Source organism: Lithobates pipiens, unplaced genomic scaffold, assembly GCF_037356315.1.
Source record: "Lithobates pipiens isolate NorthernLeopardFrog02 unplaced genomic scaffold, aLitPip1_a1.2 Scaffold_27, whole genome shotgun sequence".
Classification (NCBI taxonomy): Eukaryota; Metazoa; Chordata; class Amphibia; order Anura; family Ranidae; genus Lithobates; species Lithobates pipiens.
In genome coordinates this window covers 171882854-171905285 of record NW_027507788.1, presented here as the reverse complement: position 1 = coordinate 171905285, position 22432 = coordinate 171882854, and the positions used below count along the sequence as shown (strand labels likewise).

Below are 22432 nucleotides of genomic sequence, written 5' to 3'. Positions count from 1 at the left end.
TATTTGGAGGACAGATTGGTGAAGTAGCTCAGGGCAGACTTGTGAATGGCTTTGTATGATGTTGGTGATATTTAACATTTTATCCGTTGGGCAATGGAAATCCAGTGGAGGGTGGTGGACACTAAGCGGTTGGTAAGGTAGATGAGTCTTGCAGCAGCATTCATGAAAGACTGAAGGGGGATAGCCTGTGGAGAGGTAGGGCTATGGGGAAGGAGTTACAATAGTCAAGGCGAGAGATAACAGGTGAATAAGTTGCTTAGTGGTTGCAATCGTTAAAAAGGGGTGTATTTTGGAGATGTTAATGTCTGTACTGTGTGTGTTTTACGTATGTACGTACCTTGTTTTGCCCTGTGTATGTATGTACTATGTATGTTCTGTATGTGTATGTACTAAGTGTGTTTTGTATATGTCTAAACTATGTGTGTTCTGTTTATGTATGTTTACTATGCTGTATTGTCACTTTAGTTCAGTGCAGGGCTCCACAAATCCAAGGTGCTAGGTCGCCATGGCGACTAGAAATTGTGTCCTGGTGCCTGGGCTTTCTTCAGCCTATTCTTTGTTGCAGAGATGCCTAATTTGTATCGCCCGAGGCCCAGGACAGGCAGCTCTGGGCGCCAGGCAGGTAGTTTTTTTCCTACATTTAGACCCCTTTCACACTGAGCCACTCCGGGCATCAGCGTCTTTTTAGCAGCACTATTTGGCCGCTAGTGGGGTGGTTTTAACCCGCTGCTAGCGTCCGAAAGTGGTTAAATCCAGAGCAGCGTTTTGCCAGCGGTGTCACAGTGCTGTCCCATTGATTTCAATGGGAGCAGCGGTGGAGGAGCGGTGAGTTCACCGCTCCAAAGAAGCTGCTGGCAGGACTTTTTTTGACGTCCTGCCAGCGCACCGTTCCAGAGGGCTTTCACACTGGAGTGCATGGAGCAGCTGTTTTGGGCGGTTTGCCCCCCCCCCCCCCGTTTTACTTACCTGAGCCCTGGAAAGTCCCACGTCGAGAACGCGCTCTTCCTTTGCTTGGTCTTCTCGGCTCTTCATTGGATAGATTGATAGCAGCAAGGTAACCACTTGGGAGAGCGCTCCCCAGAGGGGGTTATCAGAAGCGGGGAGGAGACTAGAAAGTCACTGAGGGACCCCAGAAGACGAGGATTGGGGCCACTCTGTGCAAAACGAGCTGTACAGTGGAGGTAAGTATGACATGTTTGTTATTTAAAAAAAAAATATATATTCTAAACTTTAGTGTCACTTTAAGGATGTTGCCAATTGAAGATGACCGCCTAATACCAACCAATAGCATTCTTGTATCTGATCTCACTTCAGTGCATGGACATCCCATTGGCTGCTCCTGATTATTGTGCTTTGCACATCCTCACTGCTCTGAGAGCCAAAGGTGTTGTATTAATGGAAATATTTCATTAATTTCTGGCCTCCGATCTTCGCCGCGTTCACTAATATACACAAATGTTCAGCAGTCACAGCCTCAGAGGAGATACACAATACTCCGTCTGGAGATAATCAGATCACTGAACAGGTAATTAAAGAGCTTCTGATGACTATATAAACCCTCCGGCCTTTTCTTTAACCCCCGGAGATCCAGATCTATAACGTTGTATTTTGGCAGCATTGGAGCAGACGGTGAGTTCAAGGAGTGACGGCAGAAGGTGCTGCAGCCGCCAGGTACCTTCTCACACTAATCCCTCCCTGGGGGTGTCGGGGTCCAGAAGGCGGATTATCTAATAATCATCTGGCCTCTCATCTGTTCCCATCATTTTCCTTCTCCTGAACCTTATACAAAGAGCCATCTTGGCTGCGCTGTGCCCGCACATTATCCCATCGCAGGGATGTAATCTTTGAGCCTTCTGATGAGGAGTGCTGAAATAAAATGGCACTCTCTGATTCTCCTTGGCCGTGCTGGCTCACAAGGCGGTGTCCACACATTTCTGGATGGAGCTGGAGCCAAACTAAGAAAAACATGTTTATGATGCCGAAGGGAGCGGCAGAACGCTGTGATTTTCTGGCTGCGGGTGAACAATGTAACAGCTCTGGTTTGGATGCCAAGATTTAATGGGTTGTAAAAATGGGAAGAAGAATATAATGAAATGGTTCTGGGAACTCAACACCCCCACCAAACGCAGGGCAAAACTCAGGATGTTCCTCATCCGCGTCAGCCAAGAGCCCGAGAGGCCTGCCGACTCGGAGGAGACGTCATTTCATGTGACGAGTGTGAACACAACAAGAGCAATTATGGAATAAGGACTTGGAAATGTCTTCACTAAATGACTAAATCCTGCAGGCGGTTTACAGTGCCGCTTCACCGTTCTGTGCGGCAACGAGGACCAAGAAAACATTTCCTTGGTAAACATGGGGGGGGGATTTACTAAAACTGAAGCACACAAAATCTAGTGCATAGTAACCAATCAGCTTCTAACTTTAGCTTGTTCAATTAAGCTTTGACAATAAAACCTAGAAGTTGTTTGGTTACTATGCACAGCTACACCTGATTCTATGTGCTCCAGTTTTAGTAAATCTTCCCCAAAGGGACTTTCAAGGGACTGTCTACACATTAGGGATGAACAGAGCACATAAAAGATAAGAATTAGGGATGCATCGATATATATCAGTTGCCGAAAACTACCGGCCGAAAATAGGTTTATCTGTGTTTTGCCAAAAAAAAAAAAAAAAGTGCAGATAATGGCATGCTGTGTCCCATTGACTTTAATGCGAAATCGCATTCCATTGAGCCCAGTGCAAAAATGCCCCCTATTGACTGCAATGCAAAATCAGGTCCCATTGACCTCAATGCAAAATTGGCCTCTACTGATTCAATGCAAAATTGCATCTCATTGTCCTCACTGCAAAAATGACCCCTACTGACTCCAATGCAAAATTGTGTCCCATTGACTTCAATGCAAATTCACCTCCCATTGACTTCAATGCAAAATTGCCTTCCATTGACTTTAATGCTAAATTGTGGCCCATTGACTTTCAATGCAAAATAGTGTCCCACAGACATCAGTGCAAAATAGTGTCCCATTCATTTAAATGCAAAATCGTGTCCCATTGACTTCAATGCAAAATAGTGTCCCATTGACTTCAATGCAAAATTGTGTCTCGTTGACTTCAATGCAAAATCGTGTACCATTGACGTCAATTCAAAAACACCCCCTATTGATGTCAATGCAAAATTGCGTCCCTTTGACTTCAATGCAAAAACACCCCCTATTGTTGTCAATGCAAAATTGTGTCCCTTTGACTTCAATGCAAAAGTAACCCCTATTGACATTGCAAAATTGCATTCCATTGACTTTAATGCAAAAATTTCTCCTATTGACATTAATGCAAAATTGTGTCCCATTGACTTCAATGCAAAACTGCCTCCTATTGTTGTCAATGGAAAATCGTGTCCTATTGACTTCAATGCAAAATTTCATCCCACTGACTTCAATGCAAAAATGCCCTGTATCGACATCAATGCAAAATTGCATCCCATTGACTTCAATGCAAAATTGCATCCCATTGACTTTAATGCAAAAACACCAGCCACATTAATTACATTTTAAAAACTATTTTTCAAAACTGTCCATTTTGGTTTTCAGCCAATTGCATCCTGAATTTTCTGGTTTGGCACCGGAATTTTCATTTTATTGCACCACTGATAAGAATTTCAGGAACCTGCTATACAGTATGACATATGTAGGAGAAGTGGGGTGTCTCCAGGGAGGGCAGAGCTGATTGCCACATTTATCCGCCACAGAATTTGTGTGGCTGGGGGAGGGTACAGATGACGGTGGTATTGCCAGTGCTGAAAGCCAGGCGGATCCATCCTAGCGTCCTTGTGCTGGATGGTAATGCTCAGAGCAGCTGCTAGAGCAGGACCGAGCTAAATTTTCATTTAGGTCAGGAATACAGCAATCAGAAAAGGGATTATGTCCACAAATCCAAGCGCTCCGCTGAAGGAGAAGCTTATGTTCTGCCGGATTGTTCCATTACCAACATGCGCACATTCTACAACTCAACACAAGCGCTCGGTAATAAGATAGCGGCGGTCTGCGGGAGCAAGGCAGACACAAAATGCCAACAGATAAATAATAGAGCCAAAACTAATAAACAGGCAAGAGTTGCAATAAAATCCATAAAACCGATACCTCCAATAATGATCCTCGGCGATATTTGTCATTAACAGACGGTGGACTGCGGATGTATCCCGTCTACACAATGGATATATACAAATAACGCTCTCACCGCCTCCGGTATCACAATAACATTGATAGAGAGACCGCATTCCTAACGTTTCATCCGCCTCGTGATGGGTAAACTGCACCAGAAGCAACAAAATATTACTCTGCATTAGTCTAGAAAGAGTAATAAAAGGCGAAACGTGATCAGCTAATCTGGGGAAATCGTGGAGAAGCTCAGTAAACACAACACATAGAAAGTGCTCATTAATGGCGCCTCACACCACCAGAATGGGGATATATCTTCCAGCACAGGCTGGGATCACTGTGATTGTGGAGCATATTTGGAGGTTCTATCTGATGATGCAGCAACTTTGGCTTCAAAATTACCTGATCACAAAATACTAAAAAAGGCAGTTTTGCGGGAAACCCAGGAAGAGCCAGAAATAAATCAGCAAACGCAAACTGGGTACATTGCACAGTCATTCATGGCGAGGGCCTGGGGGACCCGCTACCAACTTCCAGGGTGCAGAACCAAGAATTACTGGCAGTATAAGTACAGTGGTCAGGAGAATACAATGTTTAACACAATACCCAAAGCACAGCAGCCACAAGTGTGTAACATACAGCACATCATTCATAGAACAGGAGTAAGGAGTATGTAGCGTATAGCACAGTGTTCAAAGAACAGACATTAGGAGTATACGACATACAGTACAGTGTACAAAGAAACACGGTCTGGAGTATATGAAGTAAAGCGCATCGTAAAAGAAAAGCAGTCAGGAGTGCGTAATGTGATGCGTTACATATAGAGAACAGCCATCAAGAGTATGTAATGTACAGCACAGCGTACAGAAAGCAGTGGTCAGGATTATGTAATGTACAGCATAGCATAAAAAGCACAGTGGTCAGCAGCATGTAAAGTACACCAAAGTATACAGAGTACAGCTGTCAGGAGTATTCAATAAACAGCACAGAGTACATTGGTCAGGAGTATGCAATGTACAGCAGAGTAAATCAGTCAGGAATATGTAACATACAGTACAACAGAGTCCAATGTTCAAAAGCATAAAAATTACAGCACAGCTTACAGAACACAGGGGGCCAAAAGCATGTAATTTACAGAACTGCATAGACTACAGCGGTCAGGAGTATGAAATGTACAGCAGAGTAAATCAGTCAGGAATGTGTAACATACAGTACAACAGAGTATGAGTATATAATTTACAGCACAGCTTACAGAATACAGGGATCATGAGTATGTAATGTACAGAATGGTACACAGCAGCCAGGAGTATGCAATGTACAGTACAACATACTCAGTACAGAGTTCAAGCATATGTAACATACAACACAGCATACAGAGTACAGTGGTTATTAGTATGTTACATCTATCACAATGCACATTGATCAGTATTATGTAAAGTACATCACTGTACATTAAACAGTGGTGAGGCGTGTATGTAACATATAGCACAGTGTACGGGAAGCAGAGGCCATGAGTATATAATGTACAGCACAATGTACCGAGAAGAGTGGTTAGGATTATTTCTTGGGCAGCCCAGAATACAGAGTACAGTTAGGGTTGCCACCTGTCCGGGATTCACCCAGACAGTCTGGGTTTCGAATCATGTATCTGGTGGTCTTCAAGCAGACTGAAACCCGGACACATTAATCAGACAGGGCTGTGACTCCCCAAGTAACCAAGATAGTTACACACAAATCTGTTGCCGTCCGGGAGCTGTGGGCAGATGTCTGGGGGCAGGTTCGGTATCACTGTGGGGGGGGGGGGGGGGGGGTGTCAGGGCAATGATGTTAGCAAGAGCAATTTGTCCAAACCCGCCTGCTCTCCTTGGGGCACCCAAAGGTGTCCCAGGCCACTAAAGTGTTCAAGTTTGGCTTGAAGAAAAGGTGTTAACCCTAAGTACAGTGGTAAGGGGTATGCAATATAAAGTACCGCATACAAAGTAGAGTGAAGAAGGGTATTTAACACACAGAGTACCTGTAGTACCCACTAAGCCGCCCCTTAAACCACAGTTTCTCTCTCCTGCAGCCACAACTACCTTCAAACCCAGAACATGCAGCATCACTTATCCCGGTCTCCCCAAACCACATCTATCTCCCCCCCAACCTTCTGAGGTTATATCTCCCTCCTGCTTACTTTCTTGTCTGCGGGATAATGTGTTATGGCAGGCAAGCTGCAAAATCCCCTCCCAGACCTTAGAAGCAGGGCAGCTCTTGGTGCACATAAAGGACTCCTTCCAGGCTTCCCAGTCATATGATGTGGAAGATCCTGAGAGAGCTTCCTTTGCCCATGGATTGTTCTGATAGTGAGGTCACTATGAGGACATAATTAATATGTAGGTGACTCTGCAGGGCCGTGGGGGACAGGACCCACAGCTTTGACAAAACCTTACAGGGACTCCCTTGTAATAGTAATACTAAATTAGCTGTGCAGGAGTCACTAACCTACTAACCTAGGGCTCAGTAGGACCCCAGGCACCCGGGCCTAGAAGTACTCTTTGGTAGTGAGCAAACACAGCGACGGTCCAATAAAATCTTTAGATGACTGCAGGTTTCTTCAAGGTGGTTTGTGAGGGGTCGGCAGAGGTCACTGTGCAGTTGATTTACTAAAGTAGAATAAACTGGGCACTTTGCAAAGTCCAGAGTTCAGTAAATGAGGTAAGGCTTCACTTTGCAAAGAATACCAAATCATGTGCAAGGGGGAAAAAAAAAAACACCATTTGTGCTTGCACATGATTGGATGAAAGAAGTCATCAGAGCTTCCCCTCATTTACTAAGCTCTGGAGCAATTGAACTTTGCAAAGTGCACAGTCTATTTGCTTTTAGTAAATCAAGCCCTGTGTGTCCACAGATATACAGTTATTTTTAGGGCTGCAATCATCTCATGTCTATGGTGCGGTTTATTTGTCTTTGCATAGTAACAGTGAAAAGATGGGATGAGATCCAGAAAATACAGCAACATTCTGAGCAAACAGACATACTCTGAGACAATGTAATCATAGTGAATGAATTATCAGGATACAGCAGGTGACAATCACTAAACAATGTTGTATTTCCATCGCTGCCTTGTACTACAATTTTTGCAATAAATAAATAAAATAAACATTTTTTATCAGACAGAGCAGCTAAATTCAGCCCATTATGTTAATGTTCATTTACAAAGATTTATAATGCGTGTTTACTTGCACTACTGTCTGGTGAGGCTGTGGGGTTGATTTGGTAAAACTCTGCATTGTAACCAATCAGCTTCCAAGTTTTATTGGCAAAGCTTAAACAGGTTGTAAACCTTCGTGTTTTTTCACCTTAATGCATCCTATGCATTAAGGTGCAAAAACACCTGGCAGTGACCCCCCCCCCCGTTTTACTTACATGAGCCCTCAAACTTGACCCGATGGGGACGTGCCGTCTCTGCAGGGGGTTCTCGGCTCTTGATTGAATAAATTGATAGCAGCGCAGCCATTGGCTCCCACTGCTGTCAATCAAATCAAATGATACGGGTGTCAGGGGGGCGGGGATGAGTCCCGCATTCTATGGAAGCCGAATGCTGGACTCGGGAGAACGCTTCTCCCAGGGGTTATCTGATGTGGGGAGGAGCCGCCGAGGGACCCCAGAAGACGAGGTTCGGGGCCACTCAGTGCAAAACGAGCTGCACAGTGGAGGTAAGTATATGTTTGTTATTTAAAAAAATAATAATTAAAAAATAATTTAGTGTCACTTTAACCACTTGTTGACCGCTGCACACCGATATACATCGGCATAATGGCAGCAGTGTGCAAATGGCGTACCTGTACGTCCCCTTTAAGAGGCGGGGGAATGCAGGCGCCCGCTGTGTACAGCGTGACTCTGCCCACAGGACTGGCGGACTCAATGTCCGTCGGTCTCCTGACAATTGTGCCATGGAGCTGCAGAATGGAAAAGTGCCTATGTAAACAAGGCATTTCCCTGTTATGCCTTGAGTCATGACAGAGATCACTGTTCTCTGTCATCGGAAGCAGTGATCACTGTCATGTAAGTTGAAGCCCACCCCCCCCCCCACAGTTAAAATCACTCCCTAGGACACACTTAATCCCTTCATTGCCACTAGTGGTTAACCCCTTCCCTGCCAGTGTCATTTACACAGTAATCAGTGCATTTTTATAGCTCTGATCGCTGTATAAATGACAAAGGTCCCAAAACAGTGTCGACATTTTCCGATGTTTCTGCCATAATGACACAGTCCCGATAAAAATCGCAGATCGCCGCCATTACTAATAACAAAAAATAAAAACAAAAAATGCCATAAAACTATCCCCTATTTTGTAGACACTATAACTTTTGTGCAAGCCAATCAATATATGCTTATTGTGATTTTTATTACCAAAAATATGTAGAAGAATATGCATCGGCCTAAACTGAGGGAAAAAACATTTTTTTATACATTTTTGTGGGATATTTATTATAGCAAAAAGTAAAAAATAATGCTTTTTTTCAGAATTGTTGCCCTTTTTTGTTTATAGCGCAAAAAATTTAAAACACAGAGGTGATCAAACACCACCAAAAGAAAGCTCCATTTGTGGCAAAAAAAGGAGGTAAATTTTATTTGGGTGTAAAGTTGCACGACCACGCAATTGTCAGTTAAAATGACGCAGTGCCGAATCACAAAACGTGCTCTGGTCAGGAAGGGGGTAAAATCTTCCGGGGCTGAAGCAGTTAAAGTGCCACTAAACCCAGATCACAAAAAAAAAACTATCAATAAATTCCATATTACATGCTGTTCATACTTAGTCACCATGAGATTTGTTTTCTGTATTCTTCAACAAAAAAAAAAAAAACCTGGTTGATCCTGCTGATCTCTGTTTCCTCCTCCTGTCCACATCCCCAATACAGTTGGGGATTTTGCAGAGCAGTGTTGGCAGCTCTGCACATGCTCAGTTTTCAGTGAGTTTCAATGCTAAGCATTTCCTCCCTCTAGCTACGATACTGACTTGTGAGATCAAGACAAGCAATAGAAGCTTGTAGGGGATAAACAAACATTTTATGTGAAAAATAATAACTGCTCGCCCCATCATGTGTATGTGTGTGAGTGGAACATTTCAATGAGGCGTTTTTGTGAAATAAAGGAAGCCACAGTTGCAATTCTTCAGACATCTTAGTGAATTGACTCTCACAATAGCATTTCCCTTCCGCCATCTCGGTGAGTGTCCTCACCATGCCGAGAGCACAATTTACTGGCAGATTACTATCATCTGCTTCTCGTGGCTGGGCATCAAGGCTTATTTAAAGTAAATTGCAGCAGAGAAAGCTGTTGGACATATAAGATGAACATCAAAGGCCTAATACAGCTATAAATGTTGATTCGTTGCTTGTGTGTGGGTGGTTGGAGGTGCATCTATAGTGAGTGATAACATGAAATCCCTTATCCTTCGGAGGGATGCTCCTACTCCTATCAATGAGATACTATCTTGGTAAGGATAATTATGAAGAAGAGACTAGACTCATATACAGGGAAAGCATCAAAACAATCGCTTGCAAAAGATGCTGGCCTTGCAGTTCATTGGTTGGAGCATTATGAAAGGCCCTTTGAGTGGCTGGTTGCTGCTCTGATATCAATGGTTGTGTAAATCTGAAAGACTATAAAACCTGCAGACGATGTGCAAACTCCTGGAAAATCATGCTTTTAGTTTCAATGTGCCCACCAAATCTTTCCCTATCCTTTCCAATTTATAAAATGAAAATAGAAGCAGTGATGCAGAAATAATGCATACAAAATGCCGAAAAATATACTCAGGGAAAAACTGCGAGGTAAAAATAAAAGATTCACCTTAATCCGTTTCAGTCTTTCTTCCTTTATAAAGACCAGTGTAGGAAGGGGAACATTATTGCAAAATAGCTTTGCACAGTGGCAATATCCTAGCCAATGAGATTTATCCAAGGCGCGATTATTGCTAATTGAAAACCTTTCCCAATACCTCGTCATGTCAGCTTGAAATATAGCTGACACTGGCAATTTGTGGCAGCCTCTACATAGACTGAAAAAAAAAACTATCACAATTTTTTTTGGTGAACAAAGTTTCAGCTATATCCATAGCAGGCAGTGCAACTGTAGGGGACCCAGGGGCACAGAGAGCCCAGAGCTGTTGCCACCTTTTCTTCAAGTCAAACCTGAACACATGGGTGGCACAGTGGTCTAGTGTTTAGCACTCTCACCTACCAGTAAGAAGGGTCGCTGGTTCAAATGCCAACCATGACACCACCTGCCTAGAGTTTGTATGTTCTCCCTGTGCCTGCGGGGGTTTCCTCCCACACTACAAAGACATGCAGGTAGGTTAATTGGTTTCTGTCCAAAATTGGCCCTAGTATATGAATGGGGACCTTGGATTGTGGGCTCCTTGGGGGTAGGGACCAATGTGAGTGTGCAATGTACAGGGATAGGGGCAAATGTAGACACTTACACTGGATGGACTTGTGTCTTCATTCAACCTTACTAACTATGTAACTTCAGCGTCCCACGGCAATTTTTTTTTCATAGTATGCCTAGATAAACTATGCATAGATGTTGCTATTAAATAACATTTCTAATCAAGTTAATCACAAGAGTTCCCCTTTATATCAGAGTCCACAGAGTTCCCCCTTTACATGAGAGTCCACAGAGTTCCCCCTTTACATCAGAGTCCACAGAGTGCCCCCTTTACATCAGAGTCCACAGAGTGCCCCCTTTACATCAGAGTCCACATAGTGCCCCCTTTACATCAGAGTCCACAGAGCTCCCCCTTTACATCAGAGTCCACAGAGTGCCCCTTTACAGGGGGGACTCTGCAGACTCTGATGTAAGGGATAACACTGGGGACTCTAACATAAGGGATGCTCTAGTGTACAAAGAGGACTCTGATGTAAGGAGAGCTCTGATGTAACAAGTGCTCTGAGAACCCTGATTTACCTTAGTGTACTAACTTAGAGGCAGAAGAGAGAAGGGGGAGACTTAGTCCAGTCTGAATAATGTGTCTGGGTCTCAAGACAGTCTGAAACCCGGACACATGATTCGAAATCCGAACTGTCCAGGTAAATCCCGAACAGGTGGCAACCCTAATCTGGCCACACACTGATTTATACAGGTAACTACAGCATTTGGTAAACACAATTTAATGACAGGAATGTATACTGTATAAATGTAGATGTAACCACAAACACTAAAATCTAGCATATTATTGCAAATTCAAAAGTCATCTTCCATATTTCTAAGTCTACAGCTCTTTAAATGACTTTCTGGTGATCCTGCCAAGAAGATCATTATTCATTGTTATAGGGCAATGATGGCAAACCTTGGCACCCCAGATGTTTTGAAACTACATTTCCCATGATGCTCATGCACTATGCGGTGTAGTTGAGCATCATGGGAAATGTAGTTCCAAGACATCTGGGGTGCCAAGGTTCACCATCACTGTATAGGGTAACAACCTGTCTTACACCATTATCAAATTCATTCCTGGTGTAGACTACTAGTAGCTATGGAGAAACCCAAAGTGTGGGAAAAGTCTGCATTGCCATCAGGAAACCCACCCTGAGCCCTGGTGCACACCAGAGCAGCTTGGAAATTGTGCTTCTTCAGTGTGATTTTAAAGCTGCAGATTAATGTGATTTGGATCAGTGATTTCATTGTGGCTTGCAACTTCAAGAACCCCTTCTGGACTGCCCCGCACAGATATACTGCGGCAGGGCGGCCCTCCTGCGCAAAATCACATACCTGTACGTGATTTTGTACACCAGGTTTGGGGCGCATGCGCGAGGGCCGCCGTCAACCCTTTTCCGCCATGACTGGACACAGCAGAGGCCAATCAGCGGGTCCAATGGACCCGATGTTCGCCGGCACCCCACGACCGCTCTCAGGAGAGGCAGAACAGGGGTCTGCCTATGTAAAGAAGGCAGACTGCCGTTCTGTGTGAAGGGAAGATGGAAATCTTGTGTTTATGCTAAGCAGGAACACAGATATATCTCTCTCTTTCCCCAAAGAACATCCCAAACAGTTAGCAAGCATTCCCTAGGAGCACATTTAACCCTTTGATCGCCCCTAATGTTAACCCTTTCCCTGCCAGTGTTAATGATACAGTAGACCAAGTAGGAAAAATAGCTGCACACCAACATCCATACAACAGGTTTACTGAAAGACTGCCCCCAGAACTAAAACAACAGACCAAGGGGTACCCCTTGGTCCCTTGTTTTAGTCCTGGTGGCGGTCTTTCAATAAACCTGGTGGACAGATGTTGGTGTGCAGCTATTTTTATTACTTGGTCTACATGTTCACAGTTGTGAGCACCCAGCCGTTCCTTTATGGTGGATTATCATACTCACCTGGAGCAGCGATCCGTTTCATTGTTCATTAGTACAGTGACAGTGCATTTTTTTAGCACTGATCACTGTATTGGTGTCACTGGTCCCCAAAAAGCGTCACTGAGTTGCAATTTCGCAGTCCCGCTAAAAACTGCTGATTGTCGCCATTACTAGTAAAAACAAAAATAATAGTAATAAAAGATAATCCATAAATCTATCCCATAGTTTGTAGACGCTATAATTTTTGCAAAAACCAATCAATATTTACTTATTGGGATTTTTTTTACAGCAATATGTAGCAGAATATATATTGGCTTACATTTATGAAGAAATTCGATTTTTTTCTTCTTTTTTTTTTATTTTTTTATTGGCAATGTTTTATACCATTAAGTAAAAAAAAATATATATATATATATATATATATATATTTTTATTAAATTTTTTTGTTTATAGCGCAAATAATAAAAACCGCAGAGGTGATCAAATACCACCAAAAGAAAGCTCTATTTGTGGGAAAAAAGGACATCAATTTTATTTGGGTGCAGTGTCGCACAACTGTGCCATTGTCAGTGAAAGTAATGTAGCGCCATATTGCAAAAAATGGCCTGGTCATGAAGGGGGTAAAACCTTCCGGGGCTGAAGAATTTAAACAGAAGTTAATCCAAGTCACAATGAAATTACAAAAAGGTAGTGCAGGGGCATTTTTCAAACTTTTTCAAAAATAGGGTGTGACTTGTCATGCGACTTTGAACAGGCAAATTGCATTGGTGTGAACAAAGGCTGAGATATGCCATGCAGCCATTGGCTTGGGTGGTGGAAATGGCAGTAAAGAGGCTGCCGGAGATCAGGATAAGGGACAAGGATTCTATAACAAACATGATTGTTTATGATAAGAAGCAAACAGAGAAAACTAAACATCATGCAGTTGGAGTTTACATCTACATTGTTGTTTTGCTCCCATTGTATGCAGTTACGTCTCTGGTCTCTAGAAAGGCAAAATCTTTGTGGCTTGTTTTTTTTCAACCTCAATCAAAATACAGTGAAAGCAAAGCTTGAAAATGTCCCAGAGCAGCTTTATAAATGAGCGGAACCCACTGAGATGATTTATATGATATATATTACAGAATAAAAGCAATATTCATTCTTTTGTAGACAGGCCCCTGCAGAGAGTGCATACAATGAAAACATTGTGAACTGGCGAAGGAAGGACAATGATGGGTCAGATGCCGGCTGACACCCTGGCCGTCCGTACATCATATGCAGTGTGATGTCCGCTTTGCAGACAGAAAACAGATTCCTCCCCACCATCCTTCATTATTTAATTCATCTCCAATATGTCGGTGTTGAGTGCCAGGCTGGGGTCATCCCAGCGCCAGCTCGCGCCATCTGCTGACCCGTCACTTGCAGTCACTGTCCGCGGCACGGAAAGGAGGAGACAGGCTGCGTCTGGCACTCTGCGGCCACTGCCCGTCACTGGCCATCCGCGTCCCACTCTGGCAAGGCTCGCTCATTGGCTGCTCGGACATGGTACGAGATGTCACTTCACACATAGGTGACAGAACTGTATTCTATTACAATGTGATTAGTATGTATGAAGGAGAGAGGCCGGTCACAGCTTCAATCTGTTAATCAGCAGCTTTATGTCCCAATATAGAGGCCCGAAATAGTGGAAAGACGTCCCTGTGATCTACGTACAGGCAGCGCATGAGAAGAATCATGATTTTTATTATTATTTTTATTAACATACACTGCGCAGCAGCCGAGCCAGCCAAAGAGGCATAAACCAGATTGGTGAGAAGCAATTTAAAAAGCGTAAAATAGAAAGGACATAGAGCCGGGCAGCGGGCTCACCTGCGGGAAAAGCGATGCTTTCACTGATAAAGCGTGACATTTCTATGCATAGAAGAGCAGCAGGGAGACCACCGCGTACTCAGCACCTCCAAATAAACCCAGGCGAGATACAGGTCGCCAACTCACCAGGTTATCTGCGACCGGTGACACAATAATGATGTACAGGACACCGGTGCTGTTTGCAGTTTTGGACTGTGGAATTTCCAATTATTCCGCTAGTACATCAACACTGCAGATTTACTCGCAGCTCGGCCCGCTCTGCCTTCCGGCTGAAGCAAAATTATTTTTTTGGGTGAGCAAGCAATTTTTCTCCACACTATAAATAAGATCAGACTTTTCTATTTCCACAGTCTAAGTAAAAGCAGTTGCAATATTAACCCAGACAGAGCTCGGAGCCCCCCAAATCTCCCCGACTGTCTCGTCTCCAGCTGCCCCTCTCTCTCCTGACAGTAATGATGTCTTCTTCTCTCCTCTGGTGCCTTGTGTCTTCCTGCCATGATGGACTATCAATCTCTCCCCAGAAAATGATTGTGCACTGAGAAATGGCTGCGGATGGCTCATACACTTCATACAGATCACTGCTGAGTGCGAGAGAACTGATTTCCCCAAACTATATTTGTCTTGTTCCATCTGTTCTTCACTGTGCTCACAGGTTATCCTCAGAGGAAGAGAGGAAGTGTGATACAAGTAGGAGAGGAGAAGTGTAGGACCAGGTAAGGGAGGAGAAATGGGGAAAAGGGCAGAAGAGAAGAGAGGTGAGAGAGAGAAAATGTAGGGCCAGGCAGAGGAGGGGAGGTGTAAGATTAGGCAGGAGGGAGCGAAGCGTAGGGTCAGGCAAGAGGGGAAAGCATAGGACCAGACAGGAGAGGTAAAATGGGGAGAGAGGCAGGAGAGGGGAAGTGTAGAGCCAGGCAGGGGGGAGAAATTGAGAAAGGGGCAGAAGAGAAGAAGAAATATGAGAGAGGGAAATATAGAGCCAGGCAGGTGAGGGTAAATCTAAGACTAGGCAGGAGAGGGGAAGCGTAGAGCCAAGCAGGAGAATGGGGAGAGAAGCAGGAGAGGGAAGTGTAGGACCAAGCAGGAGAAGAAAAATGGGGAAATGGGAAAAGGGGCAGAAGAGAAGACAGGTGGGGGAGGGGAAGTGTAGGGCCCGGCAGGAGAAGGGAAAATGGGTACTGAGGCGGGAAGGAGATGGTAGAGGGGACATGAAGTGAAGTACAGGACTAGGCAGAAAAGGGGAAGCATAGAACCATGCAGGAGAAACAATGCGTTGAGCCATGTAAGAGAGGGGAAAGAAAGTACATGACAAAATATGCTAGTAGAAGTGTAGAACCAGGCCGGAGAGAGGAAGAGAGATTAAAGAAATTGGAGAGGGGAAGTGTAGAACTAGGAAGAAGAAAGGAAGTTCAGGACATGGCAGAACAGGGGAAGTGTAGGGGCAGGAAGGAGAGGGGAAGTGCAGAACAAGGCTGGAGAGGGGAAGTGCAGGACAAGGCTGGAGAGGGGACAAAGGGGAGAATCAGGGGTGGGGAAGTGTAAGAGCAGATGGGAGAGAGGAAGTGTAGGACAAGGCATGTGAGGGAAAACATGAAAACACAGGGCAAGGCAGGACAGGGGAAGTGCAGGACAAGGCTGGAGAGGGGAAAAAGGAGAGAAGCAGGGGTGGGGAAGTGTAGGAGCAGGTAGGAGATGGGAAGTGCAGGACAAGGCTGGAGAGAGGACAAAGGGGAGAAGCAGGGGAGGGGAAGTGAAGAACAAGGCAAGAGTGGGGAAGTGCAGGCTCAAGCAGTAGAAGGGAAGTGTAAGACCATGCAGGAGTGTAGGACCAGACAAGAGAGGGGAAATATTGAGCTAGGCAGGAGAGGGGAAATGCAAGACAAGACAATTCAGGGAAAGTGTAAGGCCAGGCATGAGAGGGGAGGAGAAGGACCAGAGAGGGGAGGGTAGTTATTGGACCAGGCAAGAGAGAGGAAATGGGGAGAGAGGCAGGAGAGAGAAAGATGTGGGAGAGGGGAAATTTAGAAAAAGGTATGAGAATGGAAGTAGGAGAGCGGCAGGAAGTGTAGTGCTGGGTAGGAGAGAATAAGTCTAGAATCAGGCAGGAGAGGGACATAAAGGGCCAGGTGAAAGAAAGTGCAAGCAGGGGCACAGAGGGTCCAGGCAGTACAGGGTGTGAGACAACAAAGAGAAGTAAAGTGTAGGGCCAGATAGGAGAGAGGAAGTAGGAGGAGAAAAAAATAGGTAAAGTCAGAAACCGTGGAGAAGGGAAGGAGAGGGGAAGTGGTGTAAGAAGTGGGAGGTAGAAAGTGTAGGGCAAAGCAAGAGAGAGGATGCAGCAGAGTGGGGAGGAAAGCAAGATAGGAATAGTTTAGTGGCAAGCGATAGTGGGGAAGTCTACAGCCAAGCAGAAATGGGGAAGTCTAGAACCAGGCTGGAAAGAAGGCACTATAAGCCAGGCAGGAGAGTATGATCTCTGTATAAAAAAGAAAACAACTTTAAGTGCACTATTGTCGCAGTCATTTACAAACCACATGAAGCATTAGGACACTTCAGCATTATAAAATCATATAATTTGAGTATAGCACTACTATTTTCTTGCCATAATATAAAAACTGCTGCTCCTGGGCTCCCTTGTGTAACCAAAGCCAAGGAAGCCTAGATTGCACTCTGGTTGTTTCATGCCATTAGAGATTGTAACGCTTATTTGTTTTCAGTCAATCAGCAGAGTCCTCAATGCAAAGAGCAAATGCAGCTGTTCAATTACACAAATATACTTAAACACAATACAAGGAATTTGATTTTCACAGTTGAACTGCAGACAAATGCATACAAAAAACATAAATCAAATCCAGTTATGTGTTCATTAAAAAGATTAAATTGATTTTGAAATCTAGTTAGTAGATGTAATTGAATCTATGTTCATATTATCTTACTGTAAATCCCTGCACAGGGAGAGGAAAGGGCAGCACTATGACCCCACAAGGCCCTTTTGCAATGCATATAGGAACCTTCTGAGAGGAGCAGAGCGCACAGTGAGCAGAGTGAGGACCTCATTAATGTGCTGCTGCTCCTTTATTGTCCAATCAGCACTCTGGAGATGATTAAGCTGGTCTAAAGCCTCATACACACGATAGAACTTTGTACAAACTTTCCCTTGGATTTTTGTACAAAGGGTGTCGGCCCTGAACTTGTATTGCATACACACAGCAGGACTTTTTCAGCCAACTTTCACCAAATCACGTGGTTTTTCTGCTCTTTACCGCCACCTTTGGTCAACTTCTGTATTGTTGTCTGATCTTTTGCATTGGTTCTGAGCATGCCTGTTTGTACTTTGTACAAAAGTCCTATGGTTTTCTGTACACACGATCAGACTTTGCTCCATCAGACTTTTGTTCCCAGAAAGTTTGTCCGTTCGCACAGCCAACAAAAGTCCGATGAAAACCAAAAAAGTTTGTCCGATGGAGCGTACACACGGTCGGATGTTGCTCGAAAACAGCTAATTTGCATGTTTGTTGTCAAAAAGTCTGATCGTGTGTATGGGCCTTAAGGTATAGTCCCTGTATGTGTATTTAGTTGTTTGGGTGGAGCTCAGCTATAAAATGTAACGAATAAGCCCACAAGTGATGCAGAATAGAGCATATTGTGTATGTATTTGGGACAGTCTGTATCTGTCCTGGTGAGCCTTGTTTTCTGAATCCATTCAGATCAACAAAACTTTGTGAGATATTTATAGCTGTACAATGATTTTACAATGAGGAGCTAGGAGTGGACAGAGAGAAGGCTACTGAAAACAAGACAAATGTAATTCATCAGACATCTCCTTCCAGCATCATTTAACAACGACATTACATCGGTTTTGACATATTCTGGTAATGTATGAAGACAACACGCTCTGCGCTGACATCCGCTTTTAATTTTGATATGAAAGCATTAAAGAGCAATATTTTCATAGCGGAGGCAGATAAGGAATGTTCCCGCTGTATTTCTGATACAATCATCAGTGACACAATAGAGTCACATCCATCTGTGTCATAATGCCTTGTTACCTTTTGTGCTGACATCGTTCATATCAAACGCAGAGATAACACACAGCACAGTTGTGAAAGGTCTCTCAATCTGCTGATGTCAAATGAAGAGCACCTCGAATTGTGAGCGAGGTTTAATGAGAGTCAAGGATCGGCCACAAACCTAAGTGCAATGTAAAGAAGGCGCGACACCCAAAACCAATATGTCTATATTCCCTGGAATTGGTCACGTGCTGAGCCAGCTCCCGGCATATTTGTTTTGTCTCTGCTTAGATTGATGTATGCCGCATAACTGTTCTTCTTTTTTACCACCAAAATAAAGATCTATCTGATTATTCACTTTGCCAAGTCCATGCAAGCCTTGTTAAAGTTAACTGAGCCCTGATGAAAGGAGAGCGTTGCTGGCCCCTGAAACGAGTTGGGTGTTTTATGTGATTACAGGATGAACAACTGAAGCCATATGGACTTCTTTACGATTTCATCTGGCACTCCTGTTATATGTATTGTACATTTACTCCCTGAAAGGTGACATAATACAGTGCCATATGTCCAAACACATTGGGGTAGATTAACAAAAAGCAGATTGTGAGAGTGGGATAGCGCCATCTAAGTGCAGTATTGTAAAAGGCTGTTTATTATTTATTACATAAGGCTAAATACGCTCAGAAAGTTTGTGAATAAAAACACACTGATCTGTTAGTATGGTGCAGATTCCTCCTCTACACCCCAATGGAAGTCCCGGCATCTGTAGATGGTGTAGGCTGAGCTGGAAAGCCACGGGAAGACCAGGGAGTCCACGCCAACCAGCGTGGAATGCAAGGGCGGAAGTGACATCACCAGAAGAGTAAGAGGACTGAGGAAATGACAAGCTACGCGCTCGGAGCCTCTAGCTCATTTTACAGGCCTCAGCACCATGTTAACTTCGGATGAGTGTGTTTTTATTCACTATTTTGATAGTGTTTTTAACCATATGTAATAAATCAGCCTTTTACAATACTGCACTTAGGTGGCGCTTCCACCCTGTTTCTTTTTTTTTTTCTTGGTTTCTTCACAGAGCTGGCCCACAATCTCTGAGGATAGCATATTGTTACCCCTCTCAACATGCATGGACTATTGAACTTTTATGGACCTGTTTGGTTACTTGTGCTTACCCCAAGTGCCTTTCATATGTAATTGCTGGGCATTAACCCTTTATGCGCCAGAACATCTTTAATTACTTTGAAAGTGCAGTTGCTCCAGAGCTTAGTAAATAAGGAAAAGCTTCCCTTTTAAAAAACTGAATTTTTGCTTACATATGATTGGACAATGGCAGTCAGCAGAGCTTCCTTTCATTTACTAAGCTGTGGGCCAAATACACTTGCAAAGTACACAGTCTATTTGTCTTTAGTAAATCAATCCTAATGTGCCACAAATTTCCTCTAAACGTGCATAAAGGATCAATACAACTGAAAGTGGCAGTGCTAACACATGACTTGGCCTTTTGAGAGTCTCCACTCACCTGAACTCTCCATCATGTTAAAAACAAACGAACAGGGAGCATGAGAATCCCTCATAATGCTCCTGAAGTTTGGTGGAGTTGGGAAGTTGGAGCAGAGGGCTTACCCCTGAAATGGCTGAAAACGTCAGGTGGTTGAAATCTCTAGTCTCTAAAAACGAAACTTGCAGCTTTGGGTTAAGTAATTGTTTAACCCTTGCAGTAAACCTAATTTTCAGCCAAACTATAAGAAGAGGGCAGACAATTCCTAGTGACCTGTGGGTTCTGATTCCACCTAGACATGTCCATGATGGAAATGTTTGTTTTGTTTAGATTCATTCATCTAGTTTTGTTTAGATAAATATGGTTGATTTTTTCAATTTGTATTCAGGATTAATTTTATGTCTTTTTTCAAATTTTCTTTAAATTTACCAGTTTTTTCAAATCAATAATTTTCGAATCGGTTGAATTTAACATTTTAGGTACTTTTTTTATTTTTTTGGAGTGCAGCAAAGTGAGCAAACAAAATAAAAATCTTCATCAAATGATTACAATGACTCTTTTTAATCACCTTTGGCTTAACAAAAACACCATTGTTTTCAAAATGGTACTAATAACACACAGTCTTTGATTTCAGAAATATGTTTACATTTAGAATTTAAAGGAATTTGAAGTAAAATTTGATTTGAATTTCTATTTGAATTTTGGAAATTTGTACAAATTTTGTTTCATTATTTGGAGCATTTGGTAAACTTTATTATATTGTAATTGCAATATTCGAACCTCTGAATAATGAAAAATGTGTCTGAATATTTATTCGGAATGAAACAAACCGCCCATGTCTACTTTTAAACAACCATTAAAGTGGTTGCAAAACCTCCCTCCAGCTCAAAAAACAGTAGAACCTTGCTAATAATTGTATCAATTCACAAAAAAATATAATTATTTTTAAATAAATGTTTCCTCCTAATGCCGCGTACACACGAGCGGAAAACAGAAAAAGTCAGACGGAAGCTTTTCATGGTATATTCCAATCGTGTGTATGCCCCATCGGACTTTTTACATCGAAAATTCTGATTGCCCCAGAAATAGAACATGTTCTAAATATTTCCGATAGAACCAATTCCTATTGGGAAAACCGCTCGTCTGTATGCTGTTCCGACGGACCACAAACGACGCATGCTCTGAAGCAAGTACAAGACGGAAGCTATTGGCTACTGGCTATTGGATTTCCGTTTTCTAGTCCTATTGTACGTGTTGTACGTCACTGCGTTCTTGACGGTCAGACTTTGGTGTGATCGTGTGTATGCAAGACAGCTTGAGTGGAATTCCATCGGAAAAACCTTCAGAGTTTATTCCAACAGGAAAACTGGTCTGTGTACAGGGCATAAGTCTCATGCACACGGAAGATGATTAGAAACTCATTGGCTTCTATGCACAGCTGCACCAGATTTTGCACTCTAGTTTTAGTAAATCATCCTCAATATGTCCATATGTCCATGCACATTGTGGCGTTTAGGTTAGTATTTTAGAGCAGCATTCAGAGGTATAAAAATGACACAAACTAGCATTCGGAGAGGAGCTTACTGGCATAGTTTACACACATATGCACAAGTTACAATCTGATTGAACAATTCACTGTTGCATCTACCAGAAAGTATGTAGCGCAAGGGCCTGTCTGACTGTTTAGATAGTTTAGGTACGTTCTAATATTACAAAGTTTTGGTAAATTTAAAGTTGATTGTATAGATATTGTACAGTCGGGTTGTAGCATGTGTGGTGAGCCTTATAGAGCCTCTGCAGCATAACCAACACAGTGTGCATGCCCTCGTCTAGTAAGTAAGCTTTATCTTACTAAACACGGCTTATTTCTTAGGTCACGTGAATGCTTTTCTTCACAGCTCAGCATGGTCCAAGTCACCTAGTGACATCACCTTAGCCCTTTCCCCCTGTCCAAGTCATGCAGAATAGCGTGAGCTGTCGGTCAAGGAACTGATCAACCTCCCTGTGGGCAGAAGGCATGAAAAAGCTGAAGCAATGTCACCAGGACATGTGGTGCGCTGTGGCGTAGATCAGCCCCTGATCCGTGCCATACTGAGCTGTGAGGATATGTGGTCACGTGACCTAAAAAATACAGATTACATAAAGGTATCTATAACATTATTTTATTTATACAACTACTTTAAATCCCAGAAGACTGTTCACTTAGTCACGTTACTGAAAATCTGTAATGGCTTTCATCAAAAATAATCTCATATTAAATGTGTTCTGCTCTTTGGACACCAACCCCCAAGTCTTTAGGCTTTGTTCATACCTATGCAGGTGTGCATATGTTTTTGCACATCACAAATTAATAGGACTACCGTGCACCTGCCAAAGGAATGTGTGTTTTTGTGTGTTGCAGGAGCGTGTTCCCGCATGAGAACCTACCCTTATGATCTTCAATGTTTTCTTCTACATGTAAATTCTTATTGGTATGAAGTGTCTGTTACATTGCATCTTAAGAAACAAATACAAATATTGAAACAGAAAATAAATATAAAGACTGATCTCATGAGATCTGGATTACCCTTTTCTCCTGAGGA

General features: G+C 43.2%; 1 protein-coding gene and 1 non-coding gene across 9 annotated transcripts in view; one reads left to right on the top strand and one right to left on the bottom strand.

Annotated features, from left to right (window-relative positions):
- LOC143934346 (neurotrimin-like) overlaps nt 1–22432 on the bottom strand; it is a 1051135-nt gene that overhangs the window by 314278 nt on the left and 714425 nt on the right. The window lies entirely within an intron of this gene.
- LOC143934692 (U4 spliceosomal RNA) lies at nt 10061–10201 on the top strand. Its single transcript, XR_013263335.1, has one exon. It is a non-coding gene; the product is annotated as a U4 spliceosomal RNA (small nuclear RNA).